Source organism: Lolium rigidum, chromosome 2 (assembly GCF_022539505.1).
Source record: "Lolium rigidum isolate FL_2022 chromosome 2, APGP_CSIRO_Lrig_0.1, whole genome shotgun sequence".
Lineage (NCBI taxonomy): Eukaryota > Viridiplantae > Streptophyta > Magnoliopsida > Poales > Poaceae > Lolium > Lolium rigidum.
Window position 1 is genome coordinate 188045480 of NC_061509.1, and position 6000 is coordinate 188051479.

A 6000-nucleotide genomic window follows, 5' to 3' on the forward strand; every position below is an offset into this window, starting at 1 on the left:
ACAAAATTGATGGTTGGGTTTGGATGCGATACCATTCCAATCTTTAAGTACCCCCACAATACCTGAATCTGGGTAGGGCTTAACTGGAAACTTATGTATGTTAGTACGGGTTCCCTCTGAACAAGCGTCATAGGTGTTATGTCGAGGCTGCCTCCGTTGAAAGTGAAATGACGTGAAATGAGGTGAATGTCCGACCCAAGCCCTTTGCAGTTCCCAGGATGGCGGTTTGCCATGGCTGGGAGGCCAAACTCATAGGGAGAGGTGTCTGTACTAGGGTATGTAAATGAAAGGTTATGCTTGGTAGTCCGCACACTGAGAGTGTGATAAATCAGGGCCAGTTACCCCTGACGGATTATTGCAATTATTGTGGCACAAGTGTACGACCTCTGCAGAGTGTAAAACTATTCGAATAGCCGCGTCCGCGGTCATGGACAGTTGGAAAGGCCATACTATTCCGTTGTCAGATATTTTATAATAATGAATGGTGAATTGAAAGATGAATTTGACTTGAATCACAACAGAGTTGTGGGAATGACACAAATGTTCCCACTTGAGTAAGTCTAGGTAAATAAAGAGTCTTTCCTATAAAGTGTTTATGAAATAAAACTGGCTTTATGCAAATAAACCTAGAAGCTTAGAACCATGCTTAGAGCTATTAGTACTTCTATTAGTTATAGTTTGCAAGTACTTTAAAAGTACTCATGGCTTTGTCCCTGGCTATTCAAATGGCCAGCCTATGAATAGGAGAACCATTACCAGGAAGATGGACAGTAGGACGTCTATGATAACTAGGACTACCTCCTAACGTCAAGCGTTGCCTGTGGAACAGATGGACCGCTACTACGTTTCATCCGCTATGTGTTTTGTAATTGATCATTAGATAAACTGTTGTTGGAAGACTGGATCATGTGACCCCTTGTTGTAAGACGATTATGGTTTGTAATGAATGATGTTCTGTGATATCAACTGTAATGTCTCGCAAAAACAATATTCCTGGGATTGCGATGTATGGCATAACAGGCATCTGGACTTAAAAATCTGGGTGTTGACAAGTTGGTATCAGAGCCATTGTTTGACCTTAGGAGGCCCTAGTTAGAATGGACGTCCGAAAATTTAGTTTCAAAACCAATGAAGTGAATATTTATGAAAACTTATTCCCACTCTTATCCTTGAGATCTTTTCAAAATAAGGAATCCATGCTCTACCTTTTCCTTATAATTCTACATAAAATTTTGACACACTTGCTCACTTCTCTAACTTACTCATCCCAATGCTTCACAGATGGAGTACCACTATGAGTCCTATCAGCTTGGCTACGGAGGAGACCTAATGTTCGAGAAGGATTTGGAGCAACTAGTTGAATATTTAGGACGCCCGTATCCCGAGTTCTTTGGAGTGCCACTCAATAATCAGTCGGGAAGACAACCTCAGTGGGAAGTTACTGCAGATCTGAGAGGAAAGCTAGGAGCCCCAATTCGGGAGACCATATGGTTTTCTATAAAGGGGAACACTTGGAAGGATGGAATAGCCAAAGCCATGCAGGAAGCACTTGCCCGTCTGTGTGGACAGAATGTGAACAAGATCAAGAAAACTCGCTTTGTTTACTACCCAAGACATGATCCTATGGGAAGACCAATAACCATGCCACCGCACCCGGAGATGAACCCCTATGTTTCATACCTGGACTTCATGTTGTACAAGACCCGCAAGGAGTTGGACAACGCCCGCGCCTTTCGCCAAGCACATTACCCATGAAGACGAAGAACCACTACAAGAGGACCCTCCCTACAGCAACGAATATATCTGTATCTAAATGTCAATATGGGCGTTGCTAGTGCATGTACCAACGGATAAAAATGCATTGCGTTTTTGGGTGTTGCTACGGTACAATGCAACGCATATAGACTCGTTGGTAACAAGAGCGTTGCAAGCGAGCAACGCATAAAATTTGAGGTTAGCAACCCTTGTATATGTTGTTGCTTACCCTAGTTGGCACTTCTATCCGATAAATTATTCATTATTATAATTAAATATCAAAAATCATTTATGTTGTTTTTCGCACTCTTCTAGTCACAGTCTACCTTCTGATTATGCAAGCAAACCATTCGTGCAAATTTTAATAAACATATCAATCAGAACTAAAGGACATACATTACATAAATCATAAAACTTTATTGATTGAAATTCAGAAATACAATGTGAGTTACATACGTCATCTTGATACAAAATGAACATTAAATCAAATAGTTAGGCATAGGCTTCGTGACACGTGTTCATGCCTTAATCTAATAATAAGAAAGAAAATAAAATCCTCTACTGTGCCTTATGCGCCTTGGTCTGGATGTCGCTTGCACAGTAGCTCTTCATTATATTTACCTCCTGCAATAGAAAATTAAGTACGTTCAACACATATTTGTATATAATGTTTTTCACCATTAGAAAAAAATAACCAAAGATAAATTTTAAGACAAACAACATACCACAGTTCCATAATGTCTTGTTAGCTGCATAATACAAGCATCAACCAAGTAAATTAATATAACTACTCACTTGTGCCCCTGTGAGAAATTTCGAATGCTCCAGCTCATCAACTCATATTACTTCATTACCACAATATGACTTTGGAGTGAGCACAATAACTCTATCCAGTAGTACCAAACGGAAACATTACAACAGAAGGTATTGCTCTACTTTTTTTAAGGCTATCAGTTTTGGTAACAATGTACGATTGAGATAATTGGGTAGTTCACCACATGCTGAAGTGAGAATACTCTTTTGGCCATCTGGATTGACTTACTGAAAGAATGTGCACTAACAACGTCACTGTATCAGATGTGCATGTTCACATGCCTTAGAAGGAAAGGGGTATCATTATGAATGAGTTCATGGGTAGTTTCACATGTGCAACCTATGTTTGGACTTGAGAGATGGATTTTCAGCAGGCAAGCCTTTTTAACTCGTTTTAGCATTAATTCGATGGTAGCTATGCATACAAAAGAGAGACGATTTTATAACAAGTCAGTTGAAAAATATTCCCTGGGTAATATGGCTTAAGAGAGCAGTAAAGGTTTAGTTATAGCACACACCCAGTAGGGGATGATGATCATACCTTCTTCGGCTACAAACTCCAATATGCCAGTGTGAAATCCATTATGGCACCTTTGTGCTGCCCATCTAGCATAGGATACTCAATGTGCAAGGAAGTTCTCTAAAAGTAATCCAAGTCGACAACATGATGCTACCAAGCTGTAAGTTAAGGACTACATGCATTCTAAGAAAAACTAATGCAGGTTGACAAACTGCAAATGAAATATCAATTGCCCATTTCACATTGTACCGCTTCTTGCTGGTGACAAATTGTTTTCTGTTGTCAATATAAGATCTTTGTACACATGAAAAGCAGGGTAAAACAATTATCTTGTTACTTTTTTTCAACTCAAACCATCCTCTTACATGTAGCCGAACAAGAAAGAGATCAGATCATCTTTATAGCAGAACAGCAAATCTGCAGGCTGCACATATAAGATATTCATTTAAATTAACTAAGTACAATTGAATCGATCTGAGATAGTAAAAAACCTCTAGTACTTCGCACATGTCCCCTGATTACAAATAGCTTCTTTATGCCTTCAGTTTTTCAGATTCGAGTGAGATACCTGAGAGGAAATGCCTAATACAACAGATTAGTTAACATTGGAAATAAATTTGTAACTAGAACGAAATCTCTTTGGCACAAACATTGCAAGGTAAAAAATAAACGCATAGTTCGACGTCTCCCTGTACTTAAGGCCAAACACAAATTTCCAGCATGCAATGTTTTATTCGTCCAGTTCGCACGCAGGAGTAGACCAAAAATTGTGTGATTGCTAGCTACGGGACACAAAACTGAATCAATTGATTCAAGATCAGAATAGAAAAGAAGAATTACATCTTCTACTGTTATTCCTGACCAAAACCACTAGCTAACAGGTTATTAATGGTTTTCTCGATGTATTCTAACATGAAAGGACAGATTGTGTCTTGATCACTGGCTTACATCATCCAAAGTAACTAGGGCTACTTCAAACTGAACACCACTACTAAATCGTAGATCTGATAAAAAAAATTACCTTTTTATGGTGAACCTATCCACGACGCCCAGCCCTGCTACGTCTTCCATCCTGTACGGCAGATCAGAGAAACACCAATAGCAGGAGACATTTGAAACAGCCTTGCCACACTGGAGTGACCGAGACTGATGGCGGCAAGTCTCTCACATGGCACCATTTTTCATGAGGGTGGCAGGACGACAGGCGACACAATGACCACAACCGGCACTGTAGAAACCCTAAGCCGCGGTGGCAGCTGTGTGCAGGTCGTGGGGTGTGCGTCTGGTTCACTGGAGTCTCTCGACACCGGGGTGGAATTGAATCGAAGGTGTGCTGGTAGCACAACCCCGTCACTCCCTCCATGGGAAATAACCAAAGGAGGGACGGCTTGATCCGCCGGCCACAAGTCCTGCAAGTATGCGACGTCGACCATTGGCTTCTTCTCGAGACGTGCGCTGACGAGGGGTGGCCATGAATGAGATGCGTGGATGGGGACGACGTAGTGGGAGGAGGCGGAGCAGGGGAGGACGGTGCCGGTGGAAGGGGCGAGGAGGCGGTAGATAGGGTTAGCAAGATCGGGATTATAGTTGCAGGTATTGGTAGGAGATGGGAGAAGATAAGGCAGAAATTTTCTCCCGTGATGGGCCCAACTGCATCCGACTAAAATTTCTGTGTACGCGCCAATAGCTCCCGCTGCGGGATCTCAATTTTCTTCACGCGCCGTTTCCAAATTTAATACGGTAAACCTCGTGTTGGGGAACAGATGGATAGGCAACGCATATATCTGTATCTACCATAAAATTTTGCAACATATATCTACAGGGTTGTAGATTAGGTGTTGCTGTAGGATAGATCTTCTTGTAGTGAACCTACCATTCCGGATGTAGAATAGTATCACTAGAGCACTCACGTAGGTGTGAGTTTGTATATGTCCCCTTGTATCGTAGAACGAATGAATGGTTCTTAAAACCATTGGTGTGTTAGCTTGTAATGTGTGTTGTTTGGAATGAATGAAAAAGTGTTGTTGGTTTTTACCATATCAGCACTACTCAAGTTTTGAAACTTTTTAAACTGTACACAAACAAGCCATAGAAATTTCCCTCTTATCTTATGATCTACCTCAATGTTCAGATGTCCCCTCCAACCCGCAGCACCAACCAAGATGCAATGCTGCAGATGTTACAGATGATGATGGCAGATAGAGAAGTAGAAAGAGCTGAGCGACAAGCCAACCTTGCTGCACTGCAGCAGCTAGCCCAGAACAACCAAGGACATGGACATCAGGATCATCCTGGATCCAAGTTGAAGAATTTCCAGAATACAAACCCTCCAATGTTTAGCAAGACTGAAGAGCCATTAGATGCAGATGACTGGCTCCAAACAATGGAGAACAACTTGGAAGTGGCAGGAGTTGAAGCTGCAGAGAAAGTACTGTTTGCCACCCACTATTTGTCAGGACCTACCAGAGCCTGGTGGACTAGTGCCCGTGCAATGAATGCAGGACAGATGATGACTTGGGGGGACTTCAAACTCAAGTTCAGCAAGTACCATGTGCCCCCGGGTCTAATTAAGAAGATGAGGGATGAGTTCAGGGAACTGAAGCAAGGAAGGATGTTCGTGGTAGAATATCGTGACAGATTCCTCACTCTGTCTAGGTACGCCTCGGATGAAACCGACACCAACGAGAAGAAGAAGGAGAGATTCCTGAATGGACTGCACGATGAGATGCAGAGAGTACTAGTAAATATTCCGTTTGCTGACCTGGAAGCCCTTGTGGACTCTGCCATCCAGATGGAAGGAAAGCTCCACCAAGCCAATGAGAACCGCAAGCGCCGTACGATGCACCAGAATGGACCCAGCAATACACAGAAGTACCGCAACAACTCACCTAGAGGATTTGCCCCAAGGCACA